This window comes from Carlito syrichta, unplaced genomic scaffold (assembly GCF_000164805.1).
Source record: "Carlito syrichta isolate Samal-C Ts95f unplaced genomic scaffold, Tarsius_syrichta-2.0.1 Scaffold288238, whole genome shotgun sequence".
Classification (NCBI taxonomy): domain Eukaryota; kingdom Metazoa; phylum Chordata; class Mammalia; order Primates; family Tarsiidae; genus Carlito; species Carlito syrichta.
In genome coordinates this window covers 133,348-143,009 of record NW_007232334.1, presented here as the reverse complement: position 1 = coordinate 143,009, position 9,662 = coordinate 133,348, and the positions used below count along the sequence as shown (strand labels likewise).

Sequence of the window (9,662 nt, the reverse complement as noted above, 5' to 3'; positions counted from 1 at the left end):
TCACCTTTATAGTGGAAATGGGAGCGTTTAGATCAAACACAAGAATAAAAGGAGTTGCCAAATGGGAGATGGGAGTTGAAACAACTGAAAGAAAATTGTGCTTTATTATATGCATCAAAGAGGACATCAAATTCCATTTCCCTAAGACTTTCCCTCCTTCTTCTCATATTTAGGGTGGAAAACACAAGCCATCCACCCAACTAGCTACTTAACCTATCAGATCTCTGAACAATATCATTCACACAGATAACTCCTTGCTTCAAATGAGAAAGTCCATCCTATAAAAAATAAAAATAAATACAATACAGCTTTGTATAAACAAGATCAACATCAGAGATACAAAGAACAAAGTCAGAGAAATGTATTTCTCACAATGATTTAGGAACCCCTATTTTTTATTTGGAACTCTATAGGCCACTACTTAAGTCAATGGTTTTCTATTAGTTCAGGCTATTGCTAATGTACTAGGAGATAATGATTTGAAATACAGTGGCACTTGCATCCAAAATATACTCACAATCTATTAGTCTAGTACCCTCTATAACCACTCTTTCACCAACAATACAAGGCTCTCCAGCAGGAATTGCACATTTGCAAAGCGCTCTCCTGGTATTGACATTGCATTATGAATGATTGAGGAAAAATTACACAATCAATTTGGAAAGAAAAAAGCAGCATTTTGTCTACCCTTTCCCCATTCGGCATACCTAAATTTGATGGTCATAGTCAGTAACTATTTACTAAGTTTTTAATAAGTAACTGGCATATATGCTGGTAATAAGAACACATACACCTTGTTTGGCAAGATTTATGGGACAAGGCATAGAACATTAAAAATGTAACACATTTGTGACCCGCCTGGGCAACTTGGTGAGACCTCATCTCTACAATAAAATAAAAAATGAGCTGGGCGTGGTAGCACACGCCTTTAGTTCCAGCTACTTGGAAGGCTGAGGCGGAAGGCTGAGGCAGAAGGATCGCCGGGGCCCAGCAGGTCGAGGCTGCGGTGGCCGGGAGCAGCCACTGCACTCCAGTCTGGGTGAGAGAGTGAGACTCCAACTCAAAAAAGAAAAAACAAGTAACACAAAGTTACTAACCACTCATGTCCTAACATGACATAGGACAGGAGACACCCCCAACAAGAGTGAGCACCTTGGGAGAGGACTATTCTACAGCCCTCCATAGAAAAGGGAGTATGGGCCTCTGGGGTGGCTTTGAGCCCAGGTGGGCACAGAAAAATATAATGTCCATCTACACTCTTTTAATGGTTTCCCATATTTCACCACCCCCATTCTCATTCATCTAGCCTATTTGGAAGATGAGATAACAAAGAGAGAGATCATCTGAATGAGAATGAATTTCAACAGGGGAGAGAGCAGCACACAGATGTTTCAAGACCTCATGCTATTGCATTCCTGGAAAAGTGGACAACCAAATGCTGTGCTTTATCGGAAAGGAGATACAAATTCAAACCTTACAGAAAAATCAAAATTAATAGGGACCAAAAAAACACCTTTCACATTAATGAAAAAAAGTATATATTATGGTCACTGATCCTCATGAACACAATGCTTCATCTGATAGATTTTTACTTGTCTCATTTTAGATTTTCACAGAACTCTGTCACATTCAAATGTTCAAGTGACTTAATAATTAATGACTTAAAACTTTAGTATTTTTTATCAAAATGTTCTTTACCTTATCAAACTTTGATAAGGTAAACAAGAAGAAGATGTTTTCAGCAATAAAGGAGAACTGACCCTGGAATGTATTCGATCAAATTTTCCCAGCCTGGCCGGGCTTGGTGTCTCAGCCTGTAATCCCACCGCTTTGGGAGGCCGAGGTGAGTAGATTGTCTGAGCCCGCGGGTTTGAGACCCGCCTGGGCAATTTGGTGAGACCTCATCTCTACAATAAATCAAAAATTAGCCGGGCGTGGTAGCGCACACCTGTAGTTCCAGCTACTTGGAAGGCTGAGGCGGAAGGATCGCCGGAGCCCAGCAGGTCGAGGCTGTGGTGGCCGGGATCAGCCATTGCACTCCAGTCTGGGTGACAGAGTGGGACTCCAACACAAAAAATAAAAATAAAAAATAAAAAATTTTCCCAGCCCCAAAGATAGCCTTAATAGCTTGGAGCAGAATCTTGAACTATATGATCCAGAACAAGTCAAGAAAAACCTATAAAAAGGGATGGACCAGGTTAGACTCGGTGGTTCAGCCTGTAAACCAGGCACTATGGGAGGCCAAAGTGAGTGAACTGCCTGAGCCCACAGGTTCGAGACCAGACCAGGCAACTTGGCGAGACCTCATCTCTACAATAAAATAAAATAAATTAGCCAGGCGTGGTAGCACGTACCTGTAATGCTGGCTACTTGGAAGCCTGAGGTGGAAGGATCACCAGAGGCCAGCAGGTCGATGCTGGGGTGGCCATGAATGTGCCACTGCACTCCAAACTGGGCAACAGAGTGAGACTTCAACTCAAAAAAAAAAAAAAGCAATGGACCAAATCAATGACTAACCATTACCATATAAAATTACAATCCTTTTCAGTATCATACAGTGTTAAATGGGAAAAGTTCAAGAAAATATTCTAGAGATATGCTCTCTTGTACAGATATTCCCATTGCAAATGTGTATCGAAGACAACCATAAAATTAAAATTTGCTTCTTTTTCGTATGTGATCATCTAAATCAGTGTTTAAAATTCTAATGCCTGACAGGTAAATATAAAGTATATACTTTGAATTCTCACTCAAAAAAACCTACATAAAGAGTCAGTTTCTAAGACATGAAGAATTTAAGATGGACTGGATATTATGACTCCAAAGAACTATTGTTAATTCTGTTAGGTGTGATATAAAGTATATACTTTGAATTCTCACTCAAAAAAACCTACATAAAGAGTCAGTTTCTAAGACATGAAGAATTTAAGATGGACTGGATATTATGACTCCAAAGAACTATTGTTAATTCTGTTAGGTGTGATAATGGCACAGGGGTCATGTGAAGTATACATAACTTGAAAGATACATACTAAAGTATGAAGAGGTGAAATGATATTTGCTTTAAAATATTGCAGTAGGCCAGGTGCAGTGGCTCAAGCCTGTAATCCCAGCACTTTGGGAGGCTGAAGCAAGAGGATTGCCTGAGCCCGCAGATCCGAAACCAGCTTGGGCAACATGGTGAGACCTCGTTTCCACAATAAAATTTAAAAATTAGCTGGACATGGTAGCACACGCCTGTAGTTCTGGCTACTTGGAAGGCTGAGGCAGAAGGATCACCAGAGCCCAGAAGGTTGACTCCAACTCAAACATATATATATATATATATTTGAGTGTATATAAATATATATATATTATATGTTGTTTTGGTGTAATGCATTGTGAGTCCTCATTTGACATAAAATTTGAGTGAGACTCCAACTCAAACAGATATATATGTGTGTATGTGTATGTGTGTATATATATATAGCAGCAAAGAAAAAATTCTTGATAATTACTGAAACTGGGCAATGAGTTTATGGAGATTCATGTATTATCTTTCAGAGTCTTGTGTGAATTTAAATTTTTTCAAACATTTAGAAACATTCTATCATCTAGACACACTCCTGAAGGACTCTATGACAGGTAGGAGAAATAATGTTCTTGTAAAATTTAAAAACTGAAGTGCAAAACTTATAAAAATAGACATTTTTAGATCTACGATTTTATACAGCTAATCAGAATTTTATCTAATTTAAGAAAATATTTTAATGAAGACCCTACTAAAGTTTTATGTCAAACGAGGACTCACATTACACCAAAACAACAAAATGCATATACCCAAAAGATGTATAAAAACAGGTGTGCTTTTCACACAAAAAAGGTATCCTTTTCTCTGCTCAAATGTTTGAAACTCACAATATACTCTTTCTATCTCACTTTTTGAAAATTATTTTCCTTCTATAGAAAAAACTTTATGATGAGAAGATAACTCAGCAACATGTCTGCAAATAATGCATAGCAATGACTTTAAAAAAGCTTCCAGCCAAAAAGACTAACAGGGAAAAATGAACATTTTCTAAAGCATTTTGGAATCTTATTCCAGCTACCTCCGTGCTAAGCTCTCTTTTTCCTCCCAAAATACGTCATTTAATTGTCTGTCAAAATAACTCTTGCCCATTCTACCTGATCACACTCCCAAGCAGCAGCTTTTCCTGGATTCACTTCTCAATGACAAGCTGTTCAGAGAGCACCTATCAGAACGAATATCATCATCTGCTCCTTTCTTTTTTTCCTTTCAGGATATACTGCTGTCCATCAGGAGAAGTAATTAATGGGTTTATTATGTATAAAAGCATAATCCCATCAGTTCGCTGTCTGGTTTGAATAGCTCATATCAGCTCTTCATTCATGCCAAGTACGCTCACCGTCCAGAGATATGAGAAAGCTGTATCTCCTTTTGGATTTTTCTCTCACTAATCACAAAACAGTACACCAGAACTACATGGTACAGAAGCACAGGGAGGACAGAAGAAGAAATCCCTTCATCCTCAACAGAAAGGAAGCTAATGGACTAAAAAGTTGGTAAAGAGAAGAACAAATAAGGAAAGCAAGAGAGTGCAAGAGAACATCCATGCTTCTAGCCCGGATGATGTTTTTAAAGCAGCTTGATTTGGAAACGTGTGTAATTCTGAAATATGGACAAGCAGAACTTTTCCAGAGGGTAAAATGTCTATAGAGACAACCAGGATTTCTCATTGCTGAAACATTCAATGAATTTTTAATAAGTTCTGAACACTCAAATTGTCTGTGGTCAGATTAACTGCTGTTACCAGATAAAGGCAAAACTCACCTTCTGGTTCTATAATCTTTTTCAAATGGAGTCTTCATCTATAGCATGCTGTCCTAACTAATGCTACAGGATTATCAAGAATACTGATATAAAGGCACTGCAAGAAATAAAACATACTGGAAAAAGAAAACACCAGAGGAAAGTAGAGAAGGCATTTCAGGTATTGAAGCTTACTCTTTTCCAACCAGAGTTTAAATTACTGAGCTTCAAACAAACCACTGCCAGGTAAGATTTAATTTTATAATGTTAATTCGTATCTTGACTACTGAAATTAAATGTGTTCATGCTGTGAATGAGCCAGTAGATTTGAATTTCATGTGATCCTCCCTTAAGCTTTATGCAGATTCAAGCTTTCCAAGGTAAACACTTGTTTTTACTTATGCTGCAGAAAAAGTCACTCATAACTAGATATAGCAAACAACAACAAAAAAATCCCATTCATTTTTCACTACATTTGCCCCATTTTTGTCTTCTTTTTTTTTAAATCCCAATTTTGTTTTGCTTAATAGCTTGAAAAAAATGCAGTGGAAAGAGACCTGAATACTGCATAACAGCCATTCACAGATGCTATTTACCAAACAAATTCAAATGAACTTTGTATCTCAGAGTACTCAGTAAAACAAATAAAAATTAATAAGCTTTATTAGTAAGTCTATCAATGCAAAAGAACAATGCTCAATGACTGATTTTTATTGTCAGAAAAAAAAAAAAAGCTGTGATGTCACTCTCATTCACACTGAAGAAAAAACAATCTCTAGTAAATCAAGGTATAACACTCAAGTATAATGGGCCTAATTCACCTGAAAGATACTAAGCATATTTTTATAACACACGAAATGAGGACATTTTTCTGACTTAACAACAAACAAAAAGATGTCTAGTGCCTTAAAACCTCAAAAGCATTAACTAAGAACAATGGTCCAAACTGTAAAATGCAAAGCACTAGTGAAGCCATCAAAGAATTTTAAAGGCTACAGTGTCTTTTAGAAATTCCCTAGAAATCACTCCATAACAAGAGTCCTAGAAAGACTATCTAGTATAAGAACAACAGAAAGGAACTGTCTGACCTCTTTCACCTAATATTTTAATTTCCTCCACAGACTTTTCACAGAAATTTCAACCATATTTGTTTCATATAAGTTTAACTGGAAAAGTTAGGTCCAAAGCATAATCTTATCATAAAGAAACCCTACAATAAATATTTCTATTATCTTAGAAAAGGAAATAATAAGAGCAAATCATATCTAACTATAGCGATCTTCTGATAATACAAGGAAAGTTATCAGAAGTACTTATTCAACACTGGTCTAAAAACATTCAAATTTGAAATTCTTGTCTTCCATTTCACTGAAGTCTTTCCTTTTTTCAAATTTTAATTGAGAGTAAATTACATGATTCCCTCCTTCACTCTTTTCAAGATAGTCTATAAATAACCTTAAATATCATAAATCTTTTGCAACTCAAGTCATTACAGAAATTCACCTGTCATCTTCCAGTACCAAAGGAAAGCAAAAATTTAAATACAAGTAGTAATTATATAAAATGCCAATTTGTTTTAGATGAAAATGTTTACTCAGAAATCTCAAAATACTTTGTCATGTCTAGTATATAAATGAAATTTTTTTTTTAACCTACTCTGAGTCTTACTTAAACCCTTAAGGATTCTTTTTATCTGTTATGATATCCTTATTATGATATTTTATAAACTGATATGCTTAAAAAATAGTACATATTTTAAGTGAAAAACACTAATCAATATTTCAAATCAAAATTAAAGGTTGTTTAAATAATGGGCAAAAATATGAGATTTATAACATTATAGTCAAACAATTTGCTTTCAATGAAAAGAATGAAAGAGGAAAAAAGATAACATTCCTTAAGTCTTCCAGATTTTATTTCCTCATTGTAATGTTAACAAAGACTCATGTCCCACTAATTTGGTAACTTTGCTTCTAATGACAATGGATGGGCAAATGGATACTACCTCCCAGTCTGATTTGATCCTTTCAGCATCAGTCCCAATGAATCTTCACTTTCTTTCCTATCTAAATCAAGGCTTTTCTTTATGATAATTCATTCTGAAAAATGACTCTTAAAGTTTCAATAACAGCTTTCAAAAAAAAGTATCCAATAGCAATTTGGAATAATCTACATTTTCTTCATGTAGAAAAAGTAAATTTTTTAAAATGCACTGAAAACTACACTTCAACTTCAGCATCTCATGGGTAGAAATGGATAAGGGATTTTATGCTAGTATCTGAAGATTTGGCTTCTTTATAGGAGACTTTCTCTGCTTTGGATAGATGTAACAAAAAGATTTTGAACATTCTTGGAAAGTGTTCAATGACTGCCTACTTGATTCTGTAATTTAAAATATATTTTATTCACACACATATAAAAGTACTACATTGGTAAAATAATATGATTGTGTATTATTGGTTTCTTTCTTAGAAATGGAACAAATATTTTGGCTACCATATCATATAATATGTATTACCATATCCTTAGATTCTGGTCATTTTTAATCATCCAAAAGCTATAAGCTTTTTATTTAACTATAAAAAATTAAAAATAGGTATATAGGTCAAAATAAAGCATATCTAATTAGTGTCTTTGTTGACAAAACAATATTAAAAAAAAGCCATTTTTGTCTGAAATAAAAATAACATGATTTTGTATATCAAATTAGAAGCATATCTAAAATTCAATTTTATATGCTTACATTTGACTTAAACAAGTTGACACTACATCATATTTTTTAATGCATTAAATGTGTATTTATTTGTATCTGATTATAACTTGAATCTTTTTAAAGAATTTTTTTCATTCCAGTGTAATGGCAACGTGTTTCAAGCTTAATTCAACAGGGTATTTCAACTAGCCAGTATATTTGCTCCTCATTATTGTTAATTTTCTTTATGAAGTGACCAAATTTGAATAAGGAAGTAGTTCATCATGAAGATTCATCTCCTAGCTTCTTCCTGCTGTGAGAGAATAATCTTTGGTTTGTGACATCACAATCTGTGACTGGGAAAGTGGCGCTGATATCAAATAGATGATTATATCCTTTCAGTGTGAACTAGCTGCAAAAGAGATGTGAGCACTATCATTTCAAGTCATATCACGGAGACACTAAAGAGATGCATGACAGGAACTGAGTTTAAAAAGATGCTTTTGTTGCTTGTCAGTTTTTCAGCATCAACTATGAAGATAAAAGTACTATCTCATAGTTTTCTTCATTAATAATTTTTAAAAGTGAGTAAACGTCATGTTATTTAAGTTCACAGATGATAAAATGGGAATGAGGAAAATATCAGTAAGCAAGCAGGCAATAATGAAAGAGGAACCTAGAGAATAGAGGAACAGATGCAAAATTGCACCTTGGTTCAAATAGAAATACTGATCTCCTCAAGAAATTGAGGAAAATTATCAATATACCACAAATGGGAAAGATAATGTCTCTGAATGACAGAGATCCCTACATATCAATTATGAAGTAGTCCCATGACATAGGTTAATTAATATGTTACAAATAAACTAGTATCGTAACATGAGGATGGGGAGTGGGCTCTTTTACATCCTTCTAAGAAAACATCAATTTGTTTAAAAATTAAAAAAAAAGATAGAAATCTCTTTAATTAGCAAAACTACTGTGTTCCATGAAAGTCTTCAACAAAAATTTGCAAAAAATAAGAGTTAGAGCTCAACAAAGGAAACAAGCACATACACATATATAGATCATCTTACCTCTTCTTATAATCTTTGTTTGAAACTGCAGTTGCCAATCGACAAAGCAGACCAACCAATCCTTCCACATTGAACACACATGCAACTTATCCTTTGGTTAGTAGCAAAACCCTGATTCAAAATATCAACCATTTGATACTTAACCTTCCTAGACTCACAGCCTATATAAAGAGCATGTGTTAAAAAAGAAAAAAAAAAAACTCCACTCATAATTACAAGTCAAGCTGACGTCTCATTATCTATAGTTACACAATTTGCTTGTGGTTAGAGAATTCTTAAAGCATTTATTCAATCCTGTGTTCTGGTTCATTTCTGAACATTCTGTATAATTCAAGAGTTGTATAACTCAAAATCCTGACATCCTCCATTTTTTTAATGTTAGGAATTATTAGCGAAATAACTCAAGAATCCAGACCAGTCAGAAAACATTACCATTTTCTTTTTTTTTTTTTTTGAGTTGGAGTGTCACTCTGTTACCCAGGCTGGAGTGAAGGGGCACACTCACAACTACTGCAGCCTTGACCTGCTGGGCTCAGATGATCCTCCTGCCTCAGTCTTCCAAGTAGCTGGGACTACAGGCACACACCACCACGCTAGACTAATTTTTAAATTTATTATAGAGATGAGGTCTCGCCAAGTTGCCTGGGCTGGTCTTGAACCTGTGAGCTCTGGCAATCCTCTCACCTTAGCCTCCCAAAGTGCTGGGATTATAGGCGTGAGCCCATGCCCAGCCAACATTACCACTTTCATAGACACATTGTTTGATATCACACTGCTGTCATCATCAAATCATGTGGGCTTTCTTGTGTACTGATTATCTAATATAGAAATGTGGCATGGGATAATGTGTTCTTTGAGTAGCAAGCCAGAGACAGTTTCCAGTTCAATTATCAAACAAAAATGCTTAGCTACTTATAAAACTTCTTGTACATAATCTAGATGTGCTGGTTGGCCCATAATCTAAATCTATCAGGTTTAGTATATAATATAGCATGACTCTAACACTTAATTTTTCATCAACTGCTTATCTTTCCTTCATATATGTTGCAAGAACACAGTCCTTCACATGCAGTAATTTCTGGGT

The 9,662-nt window shown here is 35.0% G+C and overlaps 1 protein-coding gene across 1 annotated transcript in view; it reads left to right on the top strand.

Moving 5' to 3' along the window:
- The first annotated feature begins 4,141 nt into the window (after positions 1-4,141).
- Positions 4,142-9,662, top strand: part of CHRM5 (cholinergic receptor muscarinic 5) — a 97,779-nt gene continuing 92,258 nt past the window's right edge. The window contains exon 1 of the mRNA XM_008053529.2: positions 4,142-5,056. The gene's annotated coding sequence lies outside the window, so the exon portion shown is untranslated. The remainder of the gene's footprint in view (positions 5,057-9,662) is intronic.